At 38.8% G+C, this 22,731-nt stretch overlaps 1 long non-coding RNA gene across 1 annotated transcript; it reads left to right on the top strand.

Annotated features, from left to right (window-relative positions):
- Nucleotides 1–1,199: 1,199 nt before the first annotated feature.
- Nucleotides 1,200–22,439, top strand: LOC148051567 (uncharacterized). Its single transcript, XR_015699927.1, has 7 exons — nucleotides 1,200–1,317; nucleotides 6,913–7,677; nucleotides 9,668–9,918; nucleotides 11,488–11,587; nucleotides 14,307–14,367; nucleotides 15,001–15,177; nucleotides 22,305–22,439. It is a non-coding gene; the product is annotated as an uncharacterized LOC148051567 (long non-coding RNA).
- The last annotated feature ends 292 nt before the right edge of the window (nucleotides 22,440–22,731 follow it).

Here is a 22,731-nt window from a genome sequence, read left to right as displayed (position 1 = left end):
ATATCTAGTGCATTAACCAAAGTATCACAAATTTCTTTTAACTATTATCTTTTGTGTGTAATGATGTGACTTTGAATTTACGTTTTAAGAAATACTCATCATGAATACAAAATGTTCATCTCCAAACATCATCACAAAAAGATCCATTATTTCAGTATGTTTTCTGTCTTTCAGCTATGCTTTCTGGTTATTTTTAATGCTTAATCCATCATTTTGTGACCTTCACCATGGGAAAGGTAAATGTAAATCTTTCCAATAGCAAAGAAACAAATTGAATGAAAAAGAAAACTGTTTTGCTCTGACAGAAATGCTAAAAATTAAAACATAGAATGCAAGGGTAAAGCTCTGCTCTTCAGAGGACTGTCTGCAGACTTCATAGTAATTATTCATTTTATACGCTTGTATTTGAGGATAGGTAAACAAGACCACCTTCGGATTTTTGAACTGTGTCAAGGGAAAGGTTGCAAACCTATATGAAACTTGTGATTTATTGTTTTTTTTACACCCTTAACCTAATGTTTATTTTTTTGTAATGCAAGCAGAAGCAGACGATCGCCAGGGTGCAAGGAGGGAGCAACAAAGACCCTCGATCATCTCAACAATCCACCTCAACAGTCTCAACAAGATGAGGCACTACTCCATTTTGCTGCATTCATCTTTTGCCTGCATACTGCCAGTTGTGTTTCTTGCTGCTTTTTCTCCCTCCTCCCCACTCTGCAAGATGAGAAATGGTGGATGCCTTATGCCGCCTCTGGCTCTGACCGGCGAAGCCTGTTTCATTTGCCCTGTCCTGTCTCAGATCAGATACGTGGAACTGAGGATGGGTGACTGGGCTTGCATGAGGGTTTTTCAGGGCTGATAATTTGTTGTCTGGATCTCTCAATCAACACAGGCTCTGTACTTCATTCCCACCCGTACCCTAATTATTATTGGCAATTGAAGTGGCCAACTTCGGGACATAAATGAGATGTTACTCCCATAGCAAAACTGGTAAATAGCTGTCTTTTTCCCCTTCTGCCTGGCATCCAGGAAACATGACATAAGGTTGTTAGTTATGACGATATGGTTGGCAGATTTCGTCTGGTTGCTGGACTTGTAAATCACTGAATGGCTTGGCCACTGCAAAGTGAAGAGGCATGCCTCTATGATTTGTGCAGCTTTGTTGCAACAGATGCAGTAAAACATGCACGTGTTTTTCAGACTAAAGCTTCTCTCATCTTTGGTGTGAGCTGGATACTGGTTTTTCAGCGCTGACCTTGGCCTACAAGGGTTAGAAAGGATACAGTGCCCACACTCATACTCTAGTCATTAGTGATGGTGAGTGCCACTTGAAAGCGATGGTGCATTAACACTTCTGTGTTAGTAGTAGTTGTTGCCCCAATTAGATAATACTTTCTAAATTATTTCTAATTGGACATTATTTTTTTTTTCTCTGCACATGAAAAAGGAAAGAGGATATGATTTTCAGATAAAATCTAAGATGGCACAGCATATTTTTTTGGACCTGTCAGAAACATTTCCTTCTGGCTTTGCTTTAGTGTTTATAACTCCGGTTCCTCTGGCAGTCGGTACCTGTGTTGGTCTCTGACGGGGGTGCAAAAGGAGTATGACCATTGTCCCGTTTACTCACAGCAGGCTTATTTCACTGAAACAGCCACAATTTACAGAGGAGATCTTTCAAACTTTGTGCTTAGCTTTGTAGAGCACTCAGGGAATCATACCAGACCTTAAACATAAATAAGGAATTACTCATTATTCCTTTTATGCTTGATTTTGTTCTTCTCTTCAATTTATTGAATTAGTAGCAGTTATTCCAAATAAGGAACCTGACAGAGAATTGGTAAAAGTGAGAAGCTTGTTGACTTTTTTGTGTGTGTGTTTGAGTGGCATTAGTATATAACAAGGGACATGTTTCTCAGCAAGCCTGTTCTATAAAAGGAATTCTCTTTGACTAACAAAAATAACTTCATTTAGTTTTAGATGCGTGAAGATACTGATGTCTCAGATGAAATTCCCTCAGACTAGTGTATCCAGCTAACACTGAGTTCAGGCTGTGACTACACAATATAAATGTTGTCTAACGTGAGACCAAAGAAATTGCATCACAAAAGTCAACAGTGTTGTCACTGAAGTTTAAATGGTGTGCATTGCTTTTGAAGCTAGGGAAAACAAGAAAATAGTTGCAGTAGTAGTTGGATGGTGTCCATCGTTTCTCATGTCCTTACAGAAATGTTCATTCTGATATTCACCCTTTTTTCCCAGAGGACAGAACATGGCCTTTCTGGAAGCTCACGTCACAAGTAATGTTATAGGCGGCTTTCTAGTACCTGTTCCCCGATTCTTACGCTTTCTCATTTTAGCATATTAATGTCATTGGATGGAGAAAATTCAATATCTATATATTTTCTAAAGTCTCTGCTTAATGTAGTAAGTGGGCTTTGTTTTATGTTATTTATTTTTTACATTACGCTAAAATGTCAGTTGCCATAACAGCAAATGCCACTTTAAGTATCTATTTCTTATTAATTAATTTGCTTTTCGTTCTCTGGATATACACCACCTCTCTTTTTCTCTAAAGACTGTCACAGGTGGAAATGAGATGACATTGTGGTTTGTCTCAGGTGAAAATTAGATGATATCATGGTTTTTACCACTCAGGGGTTCAAAGTAGGAGTTAATCACTCTCAATATAATCTCTGAAATCACAGTAGGAAATCTGGAAGTCCAAATTAGTTATGTATTGATAAAATTAAAAGAGAAAAGGCGGGGGGATGAGACCTAGATTTAAACAAGTATCTTTATGACACTTCACTGAGTAAGTAGTAATCTGAAAGCAGAGGCAAACAAGAAATCAGGTAAGTGTCAAATAGGGACTTCAGACAGAAAATTAGAATAGCCACAACTGTTGTAGCCTGGGGGCGGGGGGAGGGGGAACAAAAAAACCAACAAACATTTAAGCGCTTAGAGTACAAATCAATTTCCACCTACACAGTTAGTTAGGTATGTGAAGTTCTGCTACTTCCTATACTCAGTATTTTTCCCATCTATTGAAGCTAAATATCTTGTGATATAGGAGGGTCTAGCTAAAAATTATTTGAATTAATCTGGTTTAGCTCGCATGGAATTGTATTAGGTGTGCTCACAGAGGCATTGATAATACCTTATATTGAAAGAATAACTTTTCAAATTTTAAATATTTCATCTTTATTTGCCATACTACTGCCTCCAGTATCAGCTCCTATATTCAGCAATTTTCAAATGATGACTAGAATTGGGATATCTTAATTAGACTTTTCTATATTTGAGATTTTTAAGAGGACAATCCAGTTGGTGTTTTTGGAATTCCTAGTATACCAAGAGCACAAGAGCTTTTGTAGAGAAATGTGGTCTATGATGGCCTACCTTTTAGATAACAATTTAGTGATATTAAGCACTCATTGGGCAGTAGGACTCTTCAGCTGCAAGCGGCTGAAGAAGGCACCAAACTTTGGTAGATGTTTTCCATGTTTAGCCAGCTGCTTACAAATTAGGGCAGGTGATGCTCAGTGTTATCTCCAAACTCGTTTTAGATTAGGGTCTTTAGTCTACCTATCCTACATTTCTGAGTCTGTAAGCTTGCATGGGAGACAGGGGTTCTTCCACGTCGTCTCACAAATAGGCTTTTCCTTCCTGGAATACGTTTAATGGTTCATGTTTCTTGTGTCTGAAATAGCAGATGGTCAGTGGTGTTGAATCTTAGCCAGCTGATGGGTCTTTCTGGTTGTACCCGCAAAAGCAGCAACCTCCTTTTTTGTTTCCAGAGATGTAAGCGGGATAGAACAACTCTCACTTCCAGTAACTGTGACGATTCAGTAACATTTACGAGGAAAGAAGTTGCGTATTATGAAAACTACACTAAATGCAAAAATCTCTTAGAGCTACTGAGGGCTTGTTTTCACAGGAGAGTAAATACCAGGCCACATTCACCTCTTCCCATCATTTGTGATTTTACAGACCCGCTGCGTATCATCCCTCAATCATCTCCTTTCCAGGATGATGGTTTTGGCCTACTTAGTTGGACTTAATACAGAAGTCATATCACTCCTTTCACCATCTTTATCACTAGGCTCCATGCTGTAGGGAGTCTCCTTCATGTGGACTGAGCTGGTGCAGAACAGAAGCTCAAATTCATTAGTGTTACAGGGGCTAAAAGAAGAATCATGTCATTCTGAGACGCTTAAAAAAATACCTAGCTCTTGTCCCTCTCCTATGTTCTACCAAGAGCTCCGGGTTATGAACCCACACTTGCAGAATATCAAGTAGTATATGTTCAGCTTTTTTTAAAAAAAATGCTGGCAGGGACTCAAGTCAAAAGTACATTTATTTAATCTTGTCAGCATTCATTTACAATCCAACATTTAAAGGAGACAAGATTAAAATCATTTTCCCCTACTGCACAAAGCACCAGATAAAAGAATCTTTTCAGTAATAGTATTTCATTTTGAGTTTCAGCAGTCCGCTTAGTTTTGCTATTACAAGAAGCCTATTAGCTTTATATTCTTGTGCTGAATGTTGATGGATTCTGACAGCTGTCACCAAGAAACTGAGAGAGAAGAGATTTTCAAGTTGAATACGAATTTTATTGAGTAAAGGTGAAATTTACTTCACTCACATAAATCATAAGAATCAAGCTACGGATGGATGAAGTATGGATGGCATGAAGTATGTGCCCTTGCCTCTACATCTGGTCTACCCCGTATTATGTCACAGTCACTCCACATTGCCGGAGAAATAAGCCCAACGCAGGTACTCGCACGTTCAGGTGGGGGCTGTATGAGCCTTCAGTAACCCTCAGCAGGCCTGCTCTTGTCTTCTCAGATTAGACAAGTCATCTGGAAAATGCTTTTCATAATGATCAAGGGAGGCAACAGTAACAGAACCTAATTCCCAACAACCTCTTGAAGTATTTTATGTAGTGTGAAGGGCTCCTTTGGACTTTCTGTTATCCTTGTGATCACCCTCATAGACTACAGAAATAACGAAAAGAAACGCATTTGTTATCTCTCACGTATGTTCTGGAGACAGCATGCTTCCATTATTGACCACTAATTTGTTCACCTGAATTCATCGTTGTCTGAAGAGCTGCCTTTTTTTTTTTTTTTAAGTAGTTTTTTAATTATATTTATTTGGCACTAAAGAAGAATTTACAAAACTTGATCCTTCCCTTGATTTTTTTACAATGATGGTCTCAGACGAGGTATCAGATTTTTTTGCTTTACTCTGTTTCCTATTACCTAAACTCCCTACCAGAACATGTTTTGTTTCGAGCAGCAGAATGTTTGGCAATATTGATTAATCTATTGTATACTATTCTAATTAATTTTTAGCTGAGTTAGCAAGGTATTTCTGTGTGATTTTGATTAATTAAAGTAGTTTTCAAATCTTATTTGCGAACCAAGCGTCCCTCAGTTCTGGAGGGCCAAAGGTTAGAGAAGGCAGCTGGGGTGCAGTTCATCGGCATGGGTGTTCCCATTTTTATAGGCCCATAGGAAGGAGTAATTTGCAGTGACCTTGACAAGGAGGTCCACAGGCTGGTGGAGAGATGAGTTTGAGTAACTTGTTTAAAGCTAGTTCATTTACAAATTCACCAGTTGCAAACTGAGCTATTTAGCAAGATCTTGCAAGGCTAACATCTTTTTGGTGCTTTACTATTGAATCTCAAGCATATTTTATTTGAATTTTATGTTTCAGCAGTTGTTTTACTGCCAAAGACAGTATATCAGTAAACAATACAGTCAAACACATGCTATTGTATGGCATTTTAAAAGGTAAAATGAGTTTCTTTGTAGTCTCTGTATAAATATGTTTTCAAAAGGATTTTCTATGGTTCACCTTCATTATATTCTGTTTGGCTCATGCCTTTTGAGGCAACGGTTCAGTTCCTGCAGGGCTACCTTTAAAAGACTGTCATTATTTAGAATGGATCATTTAATTAAGCTACCACAGGGTCTGTAAGTAAAATTAATCAGTGTAAGTATATTGCTTGTATGAGTCACAATTACTAGGCAAATAGGTTACTGCCCAATAGAGCTGCTGTAATCCAACTGTACATAGCCTCGTAGAATTTAGGGACAAGCTTTGTTTACTCTTAATTATACCTAATGCCATTTACTTCAGCTCGGCTGTAGCCTTCGTTGCTACTAATTAATTTATGTAGTTGGTAAAATACTTTATTTTAATACCAGTGTGTGACACTATCTGAGATGAAACTGCCTGTCCTAGGACTGGAGGGAATAATTACAGAGAAAATATATCAATTAAAATGAGCTTTATTAAACTATATTTGTATCACGAACACGGTTACCAAAACCTCCAAAGATCTGATCTGTATTCTTGGCCGTGGGGCACTTACTTAATAAAAACTTAACAGAACATCTTCAGTGACTCATGCGTTACGTAGCAATTGAATCATCAGGAAAACAAAGAATATTGATCCTTCATGTCATGATCCAAAACCAGATATTTGGATGACAGATTCTAAAAAAAAAAATGTCTCATTTGATATGGTAAAATCAGATTTGTTATCCTGCCATAAAGAAAAACTGATATATAGTCGGACAAATAGAAAGGATGTTCCAACGGTTAATGTGCTAACCTGAGCTGTAGTAGACCAGACCTCAGTTTAGCTGCTGTTTCAAGAGTAGCTAGAGAGGTCCTCCAAGACAATTCAGTTTTAGAGTGCTAATTTTAACATAGCAGATAATACAACCTCAAGATGCAAAGCACTGGTAGCGTATAAATTCCTGCTATCAATGCCACTTTTTTCCAAAACATGTGAAATATGACTTTGAGCTGTCAGAAATTTTGCAGCTTCTGTTCTTTAATTTCTGTTCTTTTCTTTAATTTTCTGCCTTTTCTCCTGTCTCACTCTAGGCCCTATGTGCAGAAGTTTTGATTTCTGGAGGTTGTTTTTATAAATCCATACTCTTCCAGGTGGATACTGGCATGGGACCTGTGTGGGGAAGTCTGTACAGCCTCCTCTCAGTAACATGGCCTGGATTACAGCAGCTGATCTGACAGGAACATAAGTGTAACCACTGCACATGAGTAGAAGACCCAAAATCTGAGAGCGTTTACCCCCAGACCGATAACGCTGTGAGGAGAATAACAATGACAAAGTTTGCTCCTGATGACCACCAGCCAGATCAATCAGCAACCAGGGGGTTACCAAAAGACTCTTGAAAACAGGCGACAGGTTGAAAAGAAGCATGAAAACTTGTCATTACCCATCCTTACAAAACAGATAAACCACTTCAATCCTGATTTGATCCAAACCCCTTGAGTTGAGTAGTTGTCCCCCAGAGCAGACCTCTGCAGTAGGTTTGCCCTCCACCAGAATGTTTCTCCCATCCCTGCCCCAGCACTGTGCACTGGCACAGCAGTGCAGCACCACTGCTGAGCCTGTTGCAGGACTGGAGACGTGGTCAGCTCGCGAGCAAAAGGGAGCTAAGGCAGAGAACACGTGGCCAGCGCTGAAGATGAAGATGGTGCCGACGTCTCTGGGGAATTTCATACGAACAACCAGGCCAACCAGGCTGTGATCTCTTGCGTGAGTTTAAGACCAGAATTTCCTGAACGGTCTTGTAACATCCTGAATAGCCGTGACTCTCAAATCCCAAGCAGACTGGCATCAGTGTGGTAAGTGTTAAGACTGTCAATGTCAAATGAATATATCTGTGTTCTCAGCAGTCTCATATTGGTTGTCTTCTGCCCTAGGAGAGGGTTGAGCTCAGATCTGTGAGTGTCACCCGCTCTACCCAAGAATTATCCTGTCATTGGCAATCTGTGCATCCTTGCTGCAGGAACCAGCAAGCTTTTCCAGCAAACCCAGCTGCCGTGCATAATGGTCAGATAGTTGATTTTAGTAGATTCAAGGATTTTAGCAATGTAGCGATTCATTGAAAATCATACATAGAACATGTGCGCTCCGATCGGGTCTCAAAATCAGGTCTCTTGGGGCTTAAACTACCATCATAACTACTGAATGGTGTTTCTCTTCAGTTTCTCTTGTATCAGTACAGGAGAGTAGCAACCTTCAGGGACACTGTGCTACTTGGAATAGGAGCAATACGTACAGGCTAGTAAAGGATGCTACACATCTCACACTGCTGGCAATTACAGTGCAGGTAATTAGGGAATTAAGATTACAAACCTGAAGAGCTTAATGTGCTAGGTTTATGCGGCTGTATTTGAGAACCAGTTTGTGTATTTGAATACTGTGGGACAAAAGCATAAATTAACAAGGTACCATTCAATCTTCAGTACAAGTTTCTTTGAGCTTGAAAGTTAACATCAGCCTCTGGATATTGTGCATGCATTTATCCTATAACTGAGAGTGTTTAGTTCTGTATGTCACGTCTTTTCTTGTGAGAGTGTGAAGCCCCTAGGCTTTTGGTTAATAAAGGCATGTATGCCGGAGTGAAAAATGATAACATCGTAAGTATCCTTCAGACTCAATCATCTAAAATTTGCAAGCTCAGCAAAGAAAATCTGTTCAGATGCCTGGGATCCACATAACTGCACGAACCACGGTGAAAACAAATACGTTTTTTGACAGTTCAAAACAGATTCTAAATTTTACACAATTTACGGCTACGAAGAAGCTTCAGAATGTTTCAGTAACGTCTGGTAAGCGTTTGCTTTTGCTTTCCAATTTTAATGATTTATCATTTGCCATGCTTTTGTGAATTCTTAGTTGTGCCAAAGAAAAATCTTCATGGTTTACATCTTATTAGTGTTGGCACTAGCCAAATGTCGGTAATTACAGCCAGAGGTTAAAAATTCAGAGGGCTGATTTGTCAGTGAAGGTTTCTGATAAATCAAGTGGGCTCATCCTGAGGTATGCAATTCTGCATGGCTTTTCTGACAGGCCTGCATGAGCTTTATCTGGTATCTAAGAAACGTGTACTAAATTGTGTCTCCTCTTCATTGCAACAGGTATGTCATATAAATTGATAAAATTCAAAATGAGTATCTACAATACAGAGTACTTTCAGGAAATAATTCATTTTTATGCATAGACTAAAAGTCAAGAAATTTTGTGGTGATGTTTTCTAAAACTACAGTTTTGTTAGCATTATATGAGGTGCTTCAGTCTTTTGACTAGGGATTTATCACAAAATAACAGTATACTTAGGGGAACAGTGACATATTACACAGGAAGAAAAAGCATGTACTTACAACAAGTAAACAAATCGTTCATTTGTTAGAATTTCATTGATTTTTAGTTGTAATCGACTGAAAATGCTGTATATGACTAAAAGAAAATATCCGTTTTAATGACAACTTATATTTTTAGCCCCTACACTATTTACAGAGAAAGCATCTGTTGTTTTTACAATATTACTGTATTTGGCGACGTTACACCATTCACATCAATAATATTTTTGGTTTTCTTATATTGCTTTGCATCTCAGGGAATCCAGAAGTCCTTTACAATTACTTATAATATTTACTTAATCAAACAGATAGTTTACAACCAGTCGGCTACCTAAAGCCACTACTAAATTTAAACAATAATTTTAAAGAGTACATAAAATACCATTTATTTTCCCTTACTCTGCTCAGGTATTTTGCTGGAATTTCAACAGTTTTTAATAGTTTCCATAAAATGTTTTTGTGCCCTTAGAAGTTTGTATATACACCTGTGGTGGATGCAGAAAGCATCCGTGCTTCGCTGGTGACAAGACCCCTCTGGAAGTACTGGACAGCTTGCTTGGCAGCACTGGAAGGCACGGCTGGGTGCTCCACCCCGCAGCCACAACCAGGTCACGGTGCTCCGTGGATGCTCCTGTGCTTCGCCTTAACTCGGCTCCCGAGGCCTCATGGCACAATACCATGTTTTGCAGACTTAATCGAGGCTCAGTGCAGGGTAATCAGGTATACACTATCAATGGGCTAATATCAATTTGGGAAGCCAAACCTTGCTACGTGTCTTTTTTTTACCATGGAAATAGTATCCTGTTGGTGAAAACCCCAATGTGCAATGTAATAGTGTAGATCACTGAACCAAAATAAGCCTCAAAAACCCATCGGTAAAGTATTCTCCATTTAAGAGATTCAGTCATGAAATAGGTTTAAAAAGAATAATGTAAGTTCAGATTTCTGCTAGAAAAAGCGTAAGAAGAACTCGTATTTAGAACATGCTTTTAATATGATGATCATATATATATTCCTGCTCCATGTGTCTGGATTTTAACAAATTCCTCATGCCCAGGAAAGTTTGGAAGCTGGAAAAGAAAAAAAGTCCTAGAAATGCCTTAAAATTAAGGATCGAGGATTTCACAAGACACTCTCAAATCAAGCCCTTTTTGTCCTGCTTTATTAGTGGGCATAAGCTTTTCCTGGCTCAGTTTTCTAACTTGTGAATCCCAACAGTGTGCTTATAAACATGTACTTAACTGAATGTGGAACTCTGTGTTCAATATACTGGTATTGATTCCCATATCAGAACTGGATATTGAGTGAAAACACCCCAAGCTATTTTTTGGTCTGACCTTACGATTTTTCTCTACGGTGCACTGCTAGATGCCTAAAAGTAATTTTCCCATGTGTTTCAATAGCTTTATTTAAAAACAAAAAAACATAAACAAACCAACCAACCAAACAAACAAAAAAACCAAACGAACAAACAAACCAAACCAAAAAACCCCACTGTTTAAGTTTTCAGATAAATTATTCTATGCAATGATCAGTTATATTGTTTAGTGGATATTTTCCTTCAGTGTTGAAATTCTTATCTTAGAATTTATCCAATTTAAATTAGAATTATCTAGAACTAGAATTCCAGTTCTAGTTTTCTACTGCATTTTCTTAGCTTCCACATCTTACTGTTAGCTCGTGTTCTGCTTTGCTAGATTGAAAGATCTTCCTAAGTAGGGTTTTACAGAACAGGCGTCCTCTTGAGGACTAACGTGATTTCCAGAGTTCAGCTCATTCTTGAAGCATGTTTCTGAAACCTCTTCAGTTTTCTTTTGCTCTTTCTGAAGTGCAGACAGTGGAAATGCACACAGCAGTTTTCTCAGTGCTGTACAGACATGTCTTCTTACAGAACAGTGTTTTGCTTGTATACCTGGAAAATATTAGGGTCATGGGGTCATATTGGAAATTCACAGCAATTCTTTACAAAGGTATTCTTTCCTAAAATACCTTCTTTAAACATGACAAGACTTACATGAATTTCCTGTCTTGCTTAAAATTAAATGTGCACTCACGCATTTCCCTAAAGTGTGGAACAGATTTAGCAGTGCAATAAAAAGCCCTTTGTCATCCTACCTTGCCATCTTCAGCAGGGTTTTACACAGCGAGTGAAAGAACTGTGCTTTCAGGGCCATCTGAGAGAAACAGACTAGCAAAAGGTTGTGGAAGGAAAAAATGTTAAGTTAGTACCTAAAGATGTGTTTTCTTGTTGCTTTCTTTTTCTATCTCTATTGCTGTTCTTTTTCTTAGATCCAATAGCTGACGATGGATAGAACGGAATTGTGTCCTCAACATCACTATGGAAATAAAATGAGTCAAGAAAATATTTTCTCCAGGCCAAAAAAAAATGGTAAGCCTATTAGTTTTCCACTTAAATCACAAAACCAAATCTATTAGTTTCAACCGACTGCTGCAGGAGCGAAATAGTTTTTCAGGCACAATCCACTTAATGCAGCAGGTGTCGCAATCTACAGCAAGAACTTAAACAGGTTTTATTATATAAAAGCATACATAGTTTGACGTTGGAAAATACTGTGTATTCCTGAGTCAACTATCAGGTAGAACCAGAAGTGGTTGCAGGAAGAATAGGATTCATGGAAAGAAATGTATATACTGTAGTCTCTAGCATAGGCTTTTGGTGTTCTAGAAGGACCACGGAGATGATGTCCATGCTGAAATCAACTCCTGCGGGAGCAGAACACCTAAAATTGCTCATGTAAGATTGAACTGCGTACAATTCTCGAGCAGTTCAAATGCAGTTGCCAAGTTAGGATTGTATTATGTGGCCAGCCCTGGGGATGTGCTTCCTGGAAGACACTGATCTGTATCCAGGCTGTGGGACGTGCCAGAGACCACGTGCTGCTGTTGTCAGTGCTGTGACCCAAGTCATCAGCCCCGTGACACGATGCAGTAGCAGAATGGCTTGGGAGCTGTGCTGGAGTTCAGCCGTTAACTGCTTTCAAAGTTTCCTCTTCGCTCCCTCTTTTATGTGTTCTGTGGCTCTTGATTATATGAAGGTCCCAGTAGGACAAAGGAAGGTTGACAGCCTGAACAAAGAAAGGGCTCCCCTTGTGTTCTCTGTTTTGTTTTTCTTTTTTTTAGAATTTCTTGATTGTTCACTAAATTGTTTTTTCCATTGTCTATGACAGTACAATAAGGTATTTGTACAGTGCAGCATTCTAGCATTTAATACATTGTATTGTATTACAATAAAGACATTTAATATTAGAATGTGTATTTCAAATGATATCTAGTACAACCTAGTGATACAGAAAATTTGTTTACAGAAGCAAAACAGAAAACACAAATGTAGAAGTAACATTAATTATATCATTCAGAAGTTAAAAAACCTAATCGAATTCTGTGATACTTTTGTGAGATGTTACTCCTAAACTAACCACAGTTTACAATGTTAGAAGTTTCATATATTGTCAAACAGTATGAACAGAATATCTGAATATTACAATATCCTTATCATTTTGACATTTTTCAACCAAGTTAGAATCTGAAAAATTCACAAAGTAACTGACTTTACTGTTATTTCACTTACATGTACATACTGAGAGACAGATAGAAAGCCATGTTATTCTTCCAAAAACCTTGTCGGGCAAAAATTTGCTCTTGGTCTTCCTTCCTTTCCTTGGTACTGTGCCTTCTTTAAATCTGTAATTCTGCAACCTAAACCACACATATTTTAAGATGCATAAACTGCAGCGTAGAAGTATTTATGCGGTCAAATCGTATTTTTTCTTGTTAAAAGAATTAAGTATCTGATCAGTGTGGTTATTATCTTCTAGTTTATCTGCTTAGTAATTGAAATTACAGGGTCACAGAATCCCTGTAATGAAGAATACAACAATAAAAAAGCAAACCTGTTACAAGATTTAAGATGCTTTATTTACTTGGGGGAAAACTGACTAGCATTTTCCACTTAAGTATGAAATATCCATCAAGGGTGCTACTTGCTTTTGTTAATTTGCTTATAGATTATGTTCTATTGCCATGGAATTCAAAAGAAAATTGACACAGAATTCTTTGGGCATCAGTCTCCAAATGATCTTTCACCTTTAACGCTAAGGTAGCTGGAAGAGGATTATCTCCACTAACATTTTCTCACGCTCAGGAATTAGTTCAGGTTGAAGAAGCTCGTATATTCCCAGTTATGCAGGGACCGTTCTGATAATCTAATATGACTCCTTAGCATAGTCCAACAATTTCTTCATCACACCAGTAGCAGGTGGCTGAGCTAGGACATTAATTTAAGTACTTATCTAATGTGTGGGATGAGAAAAAGAGAATATATTGAAAACTTCTGAGTAAACCAAAATATACAGTAGTAAATCTTGTCTTTTTCATGAATACTTAGTCCCATGTCCAAATAGTTTGGAGCATCCCGCAAACACTCACAATTTCTGTAGCATCAAGATAGCTCAACATCACAAGACTTGGCCCTGAATGATTCGTTGATGTAAATAATTTCTAGTTCCAGTAGTTTGTATCCTGGAAATAAAAATGTCCACAAGATACTGCTTGGGCTTTTGGTAGGGTGGGTTTTTTCAGTTTGGTGAGAAATGGCTAATTTTTGATGGCCTGCCAGAAGGCCATCCAAGATTGCACAAAGTGACTGTAAGGTCAAATGTGGAGGTAGAGTAAAAGAAGAAGAAAAAGAAAAAAAATCCCTCAACAATGAGAAGAGTCAAAATAAAAGATGATGATAAAGGTCATAAATCAGACATCACTGTCGCCCTTAAGTCAGCAACTGTCAAAAAAATTTTCCTTTGCCAGAAACATGCTCTGTATTTGTCAGTGCCCCCCACGTGTGGGCCAAATACATCTCAGGCAAAGGAGCAACCAGAAGCCTGAGAGACTCCAAGCAGAAGCTGTGAGAAACAAGGCACAATTTTGCCTGTGGAACTTACCAAGAATAGTATTTTAAAGCTATCCACTTAGGACTGGCTGCAACTTCCCTAATAAAAATTGTTTTATTTTTTTTTAATAATAATTTGATACGCTGATTTGTTAAGGATGTCCTGAATCATCCCGCTAAATGGAATTTTCTGTGAATTTAGGTGCAGCAGAGGATTGTCAAAGAGTTACCGTTCCTGTCACTGATTAAAAAAACAGGGAAAGGTAAGTATAGGTGGGGTGTTTGTGTCTTGGAGAAAATGGTAACAAATCCTTGGCATAATTTGTCCCAGGGAAACACAGAACAACCTTTGTGGCTCTTCAGGTTTGTGTTGGGATTTAGAGCAATGGATGGCCATAGCTATCTTTAATTTGTCTTTCCTGGGGAGGGGTGTGTGTGTGTGCTTTTTTTGTCGCTTACAGCTAAGAAGTAGGTGAACAAAAATGCCATTGAGAAAAACGAACCATTGGATCTGAAATACAGTTCAAGTGATTTAGCAAAATCATGGTGATTTTTTTTGACTAACTGGGAATCACCAAGTGGTTTATAGGAACAGCAGCTTTCCGGTGAAGAGCTTGGAGGCGTTATGTTACCGTTGCAAGCCTCGTCTTGCTTCTGTACGTAGCTCTGTTGCAATATACTGCCCGTTACTGCTTTTGCAACATGCTGCTTCCAGTCCCATTCTCCTGTTAATCTTTTCTTTCAGAGTTTTTAATGCATATACGAGGGTGTCAAGTTAGAGGCTGCTGCTTGCTGGCTGTCATCTGAATGAGCTTCACAGATCATTCCTTTTCTTTGCAGCTGAAGATCTGTGAGAAGATTCAAGCGACTACTGACATCCTTTCAATTTGCCTTAGTCTCAACAGGGTTTTCTCTTGTTGCTGCTTAAGTGCAGCGGAGCAAGGAAAGAAGGGAAGCACACTATGCACTTGAAGTCACAAGACATGTGGAAGGGAGGAGAGGAAAATTGTAGGAAGCACACTTCAGAGACACCGGTACAACACAAGAGAGAGATACATCCAAACGTTTAAATCGTATGTAACTGGGGAGCTACGGCTGCCCTGTTGTGTCTTTCTCCTCATAGCAGTTATGTTCTTTTTATCCACGATGCCTTTGAAGCACTGACTGTCCTCCAGCTGACCAGTCTACTATGCTATCTTCATTGAAGTCCTGACTATAACTACAACTCAAGTTTTCCAAGAGTACTGTGGAAATGGAAGCAAGCATCTAGTCTTTATTTAGATACTAGGAGCAGGGCAGCTTGTAAGCTGATGAGTAGAATCAAATCTTCCGCAAGAATACATTATAAGAAAAACTGCATTTTTTTTTACCCTAGTTACTTATGTTCTTTTTCTTCTAATCTTGCTTCTTTCCAAATAGAAATTTTACTACTGGCAGTCAAAGATAATATCCAGAATGCATAATTTTGCCATTTTAAAGAAGATTGCTAAAATAACCTTTCTAATGTTATTGAAAGACAAGGACTTATTTTATATCTGCTGTAATCCTATTGACTTCTTTTTATTCATATACATTTTCCTCATAATGTTGAATTCACTTTGGAAACATATTTTTCCCAAATGTAAGTGAAGGCAACTTCACTAAAATTGGCTATCAAGGAGTTAGGAGTAATTTGCACTAAAATATGTCATCTCTCTGAATCAAAGCCCTTGAGATACTTGGAAAGATTATTATCACCTTCAGTGTGTTTGGGCCAGGCCCTTTGTCAGTAACTGGAGGTAAATCTCTTTCTGACTTTTCACGTTACTTCATTGCAGTAACGAACAAAATCCTCTTCCTTACTGTGTAGGAGGCTCCCATTATAACAGGACAGAGCAGTCAGGCAGGATATAGTAACATAACTTACTAGTCTTCGAGTTCAGCAATCATTTATTTATTATGCTCTAAGTATTTACAGAAGCTGTATCTGATTTATATAAATCTCCAAATGTACACTCCTTTATGAGATTTTTCTGGTTGTAAATTCCATATTCCTCTCATTGTGTTTTCATTTTTAATTTACTACATTCCCCCAAAGGCTTTCCTTTAACTAGTTTGCTTGTTGTAAATTCAGCAGTGATATTCTTTAAATAAACAGAAGCACAGAACATAATTTCCTGGTAACACTGTTTAGAAAATGGATCAGAATAAGACCCCAAAGCTATTCTGATGATGAATTAATTATAAGATTCCAGGAAAAACACAACATTGACATTTTACAAGTTTTGGCATGCAGCCTTGTATAATGGCGCGCACCTGATAAAGTCGTTTTGATGCTTGTAGTATGAATAAAGACTTAGTTCTCTAAGAATCAAGAAGTATTTTGGCATAATGTAAACTTAAAATGGTAACCTCCTCTACTTATTTCTCCATTTAAATTATGGAAATCTATTTTCATTATGCAAACAGAAAATAGCAGATCTTAAAATGCTGAGCCCATGTTAGAAATATCGTAACTGGCCTTTTGTGTGTATATTTCCAGCAGGTTTTGCTTTAACAGTGGAAGTTTTTTGGTCTTTTATCATTATATGATTTTTTTCTTGATCATTCTAGTAGTACATGTTTCTCCTCATGCTATTTCAGTAATAGTTTGTTCCTTTTCTGCTTTACATTTGTGCATTTTTAAGTAGTCTGTCTGTAATACTCATGTACTTCTGTGTCTTCAGCTGAGCAACCCTCCAATATTTAAAACTCTCAAAATTCCTGTAAAACCAAGGTATGTTACCTGTTTTGCAGTTTGGGAACTAAGACGAATATACCCAAACCCGGAACACCCATAGAAATGCAATTCTCATTGCAATTAATAGAAATTAGATCTCTAATACACCTTTCAACATTTCACTTAAAGAAATAAAGCTGCTGACGGTTCTTGGCAGGAAGGACAACAGAAAAGGCAGGTGAGAACTGCATGTAATGAGCTGCTTAAGTTCTTTTCAGAAATCTTCACCACTAAAGATGCAGATCCTTAAACACGTTTCTCAAATGTCTGCCTCCACACCTCTCATGGTAGGAAAATTACTTGAACATAATACTGAAAAAGTAAGTTTCTAGTCCTATTTTCAGAACACTTGTGCTGGGAACTCGTGTGTTCTGTGCAGGCGGGCACAGGCACCTCACTCCTTCAGTCTGCCTTTCCCTCCCTGACTGAGGAATGACACCGGTGTCGCCCGCTCCTCACCCCTCCGGCGCCATCTTGTGGGGCCGGCAGCCATTACCCGCGGGCGAGCTGGTCACGTACCCGCTTCTCCCCTTACAGGGGCGCCGGGCCAATCAGAATGCAACAGCAGGGTTGCGTAAGAGCAGAGGGCGCGATGGCGGTGAGAGGCGCTGCCAGCGTCCAGGCGGCTGCTGCCGCCTTCCAGGGCCGAGCGGGCTTTGTCCCTGTGCTTTGAGCTCGGCTTATGGGCGATGCGTTCAAACGACCCGTCTGCAGAGGGCCCAGGTTAACAGAAAGTTTGGGTTGTGTCAGCAGCTTCCTTGTGTCATCCTCCTACCGAGGGTCCCTACGTAACCTGCCCGGCCGCACGCTGCTGGCTGACAGGGTCCTCGGAGGCTTTTGACAGCTTGAGGAACTCTGTGGTGATGCCAGTAGGAAAATTTGAGCATAAAGTTGCGACTGAAGAGAAACCTGACTTAAGAGTTGCTGAGGAAGCAAGCTGGAATTTAGGATACAGTTGCTGTGGTGTTTCGTTTGCTTTCTTTTTCCTTTCTCTGAAGAGAGCAAGATGGAGTAGCCACAGCTATTTTTGCCACCTTTGTTAGTGTAGGAAACATTTCTCAAGCTTTCTCAAGTTGTAGGAGCTGTACACATTCATTAGCATTATGCTTTGCCTAACTTAATTAGCTCTTTCAAGTGCAGGAGTGTATTATACCAGGAAGATGGCTGTGATATGCTGCAGTCAGTTACCGTGTTAATTCGTTTAATCCTAGCTTGGTTGTCTGTGTGTGATTTGTGCGGTCTGTAGCCTAAAAATCTCGACCATACACGGTCTTGTCAGAGAAATCCTGGCCTCATTAAAGTCTCTGTGAGATAAAGGAGCCAAATCACTTGATTGTGACTGTGTAACACCTGTATGATCCTTACTCATACTCAGCACCATAGGAAAGGGGGCTTTATAGTAGCTCAATATTCTGGTGTTTGAGCATCTAGCCCTGGCCAAGGAAGTGCCGTAGACTGTCAGTAATGAAAATGAATTTTCTAAATTGTTTAATAATCTCATAAAATCCAAATGATGTTGTGACAACGGTTTTAATTAGTTCTTATTCTAATTTGTCTGCCTTTTTCTGACTGATATTACTTAGCCTTGGAAATTACATCGATTCTGATGATACTGATTTTCAGTCATAGCACTTCCTGTACAAAGCCAAATTATGACATTATATCTTGAGTTGTTACACAAACTATCTGGACAAAGGACCTCTTTGCAGACAAAGACATAGATTATGGTAGCCTGTGCAAGAATTAATAATTGTATTTTCTTCTTCTTCTTGGATACTAGATAACTTGGACTGTCACTTAAGTCAGAGTAGTAGAAACTCACGTAGGCCAAGGATGCAGATATTTTTGCCTTCTTGGCAATGAGCTGTTTATAACATTATCGTAGAATTCATTGTGAATTTCTGAAGCTCTTTTTACTCATGTTATCTGTAGGGTAGCTTGGCAGGAATTGAGTATTTGGCTTCAAAATCTAAATCAGCAAGACTAAGTTAATTGCAGGTTTTTCTGATGAACCTGTTAGATATAATGTTTCACAACCACGCTATTGCTTTTTTGATGATGCTGTAAATAAGAACAAAACAGCGCATTCACTCAGAGAAAATTCTCTGAGCCACAGTCAACCCTTCAAGAAGCAAACATAAGAAAATGAGACTTTTTTTTTTTACTTATGGTAGCGTTGAATTAATATCAAACATCAGTACAAACAATCCCTTATTACAATTGTACTCCTGTTAAACTCTCATTAAATTTGTAATCTTTTTCTGTCCCATAGGGGTTGACTCCAACCATTCCATCACCGTTACAAGCATTTGCTCCAGTGAGGGTTGCATAAACTGGCTGCCACATCATCTTTGTTTTCAAAATCTTCCTATCCGTTTCCATATTTTTCAGTGTCTAAGATTTCTCACTACTGTTTATCAATAAGAACTCGGAGAGAACACTGTTTCTTAATGAGCTCAAGGAGCAGACAAGTTTTGGTCTCCTATTGATTTTAACAGCCTCAATATTTACATTTTTTAGCATGCGGAAGCACACGTACACATCCTGTCTCCTTAATGCCTTAGGATTTTCTGATGGCCTTCCTTTTTCCTTCCACGTGGTTATCTGATAGCACACAGTATTGGCCTCGACCTAGGAGAAAATGGGGGAGTCTCTTGGTTAAATGACTACGTGTAACCTGGAGTTTTGGATGCGGCTCCAGCCTGTGTTACACAGATTGGTGTAACTCTGAGCAAGCCACTGCCATTGCAGCTTAGGTTTGCTGAGGTACCTGTAAACAAACAGCAGTTTCTCCTCCATGTTTCGAATTGACCTACGTGCTGAATATAAACTCTGAGTAGAAGAGTAATGTTGTTATTAGATTAATTAAAAAAAAAAAATGGCTAAACATTTTCTTTTTTAGAAAATTAGTATTATTAAGAAGATATCAATATATTTCTGTTAATTAAAAACAATACTTTATTGCACTACTGTCAGACAGCTATTAGTTCTAGTAAAAGAATAAAAAAGAAACAGCTCTAGGGGTCTGGGCAGTACATTTATTTCTCAGCCTAGGCTCTCAGCATGTTCCATTTACACAAGAGAAAACCCTTCAATTATAAGATCCTTAATTTATCCAGGAAATTTCATAAGGAAAATGATTAATTACTTTAAGCAATCAGTTTTACAGATAATCACAGTTCTTTATTTAAACTGAAAAAGCAAAAGGGGATCTTATGAATAAAACATAAAGGAAAAAAGAGAAAAAGCTTTTCGTTTAATAAATATGAAGTCAGCATTGAAATTTCTTTAAATAGACAGCTCTTGTTAAAATTATACCTCTGTTCATAGTAACTATTTATTATGGAGTTATTTTGTCTTAATACAGTTGGAACATGGGCTTTAGCACAAAGTATAAGCAAAGTTTCTGTTAAAATGGCCTGTTGCTACACATTCTTGAATATTTTTATTCCGTTCAGTTGACCCTAACAACCAGAAACACATGGCACATCGAAGCGGAAAACCAGTACTGGAAAGCAGAAAAGGGGTCCTGTGGTTGTGCATACTTGACGTGTATCCAGTGACCTGTTGTTTTCTATGCTGTCCAAAACAGCAGCAGGAAAGACTTAAGTGTTCCTGGGGGAACCACGACCTTAAAGTGAGAGGTCCAAGTTGCATCCACTGAAGCACGTAGCATTTTCTGTAGCTCTCAAACCAGTGCCTTTTTCAGAGTTTGCATGCTAGAGCAGGCTTACACAAGCAGGCAGAGGAATGCCTGCGTTGCCTTTTGTTAGCTGGCTGCTGCTCAGGTCGCTCAAGAACTTTGTGTTATGAACACAACCGTAGATATCCAAGCAATTTTACTATGGAAACCCAAGGCACTTACGATGTTGGATGGCAAATGGGCATACTGCTTCAGAAGTGCTATTTGGTACTTAAGTGCCTAAATTCGTCTGCAGGCCTGTAGCACTGCTAGCCTGAATAACATTTGAGTGAAGTATTGTAGACACTGGAAGAAAACAGAGAAAGAAAACTTCCCCCCATTGTGACCATCAAATTCTCATGCTATCCACCATTTTATCTGATGTAGCCGAGTAATTCATCTGGTACAGGGCGTATTTGGTATTGTTATTACTAGTGGGCCAGGAATCTGTGTGGCCAGAGACAGAACAAAACAATGTGCCCCTCAGCACCGAAATTTATACTGCTCTTACTGGAACAGAGGTATAAGAAATATCAGCTCGTGTCTGGGAGGTTGATACCTGTTTACATTGAGCGATACACAGAAAAAACTTAGTTTCAACTGTATGTAGAGGTGCTGCACAGGGGGAAATTTGAAGAAATGTGCTAGGTTAGGGGAAATAGCATTCATAACTACCCAGATCATGCTTATGCGTCTTGGATTGAACACATAGGGCTCTTGTTTTGGTAGATAACAGAAAGAAAAGCAGCTATTTGCAGTGGTAGATGGCATTGCCATTCTGCTGCAGGGGTGTCCTGCTTGTAAAGCATTCTGAATGTCTTGTTAGAGCAGTTGGGTTTCAGCTAAGAGGCATCTCACTTGTGGCATGGGCATTTGTCATCCTGTAGCTCTGATGGACAGATAATGTTTTGCCGTTATTTAAAATTTTCATCTACAGTGCAATTGTGTCAATTGATAGGATTTCTTTCTAGAACTGTGGACTCTTAGGATTTTTTTCTTTTAGTAAGAATTGATTATTCTAGCTTTTCCTAGAAGGAGATATTTGTATTTAAGATTTCTTACCAGAATAGATAGCTCCTCTAAGGATTACTTTCGTTTTCTGTTTTTATATTGACGCAGCCCCTGAGGATAACACATCTATTTGGAACTATGGCTTGAGTGGGCTTGTAGGCTCAATTTAAAGGTCAGATTTGAGTGATGGCGTATGACAATGAAGAGACTGGCAAAAAACTTTGTCTGAAAGCTATTAAACTTTTTGCAATGATGATTGTTGCAGTCCCTAAAAGAGAAAGAAAACTACCTGCATTACCTAAAAAAAAAAAAAAGGCAAAAAAAAAAAAGCACAAACAAACATTGACACCTGTATTCCATGAATTATGCACAATTTTGCATCTATCCATTACTCTCTTCATTCTGGGAACATATGTTAATAGCATGCTATTGATTTCTTAACTGTTTGCATAGTCACCATACCTAGCAGTCCTAATTTTTTTTCCCCAGTCCCTAGCTCACAGAATATGTTTGATCATTCGGTGCTCCCTCTTCTTTCTATTTGAGTTTGAGAAATCCTTTATGCATGCTAGGGAAGAAAGAAGTGCTTGGTGACTTAGTCTCCCTCTTCTTCCTGAGGGAAAGAAGAGTATTTGCAAGGAAGTGGTCTGCAAACACATTTTTGATGGGAGCTCTCGTAGTCCTTGCCCTGCTTGTCCCTCAGTTTGCCTGTGACCTTGAGTCAAATCATCTTTTCATTTTCTTGCCAGCACGAGTCCCTGTCTGTCACAGAGCTGCCGAAGAGCTGAGGTTGGAAGCATGTAAGGCTCCTAACAGATGCCTGAAGAAGGTCTCATCTGCCTCTTCTTCCTGATGAAGCGATCTGTACCAGACATGCACAGCAATATCTCCCATGTATCCTATCTTCCCATGTTCTCCAAGGATGTGGTATGGTAACCTGAGTCTTGGCTCACTAAAGCCTGGTTCGTGTTAGCTTCAGGTAACTGAGCCCTGCTGATACTCCTGTGCTCCATCTAGGATACGTGCCATGTGCCCTTACTCTGGCGTCACTGCCTTAAGCGTTGCCTCGTCTAGACCAGGGGTTTTGCAAGTACCAGTTCTGCCTGGAGAGATGCTTGCAAAGGAATGGGGATACATGTTACAACATGTATGTTTACATCACAGTGAAAGCTGATG

Source organism: Nipponia nippon, unplaced genomic scaffold (assembly GCF_047370975.1).
Source record: "Nipponia nippon isolate SJK-2023a ecotype South Korea unplaced genomic scaffold, ASM4737097v1 scaffold_6, whole genome shotgun sequence".
NCBI classification, from domain to species: Eukaryota; Metazoa; Chordata; class Aves; order Pelecaniformes; family Threskiornithidae; genus Nipponia; species Nipponia nippon.
This window is presented reverse-complemented; position numbering and strand designations above follow the sequence as displayed.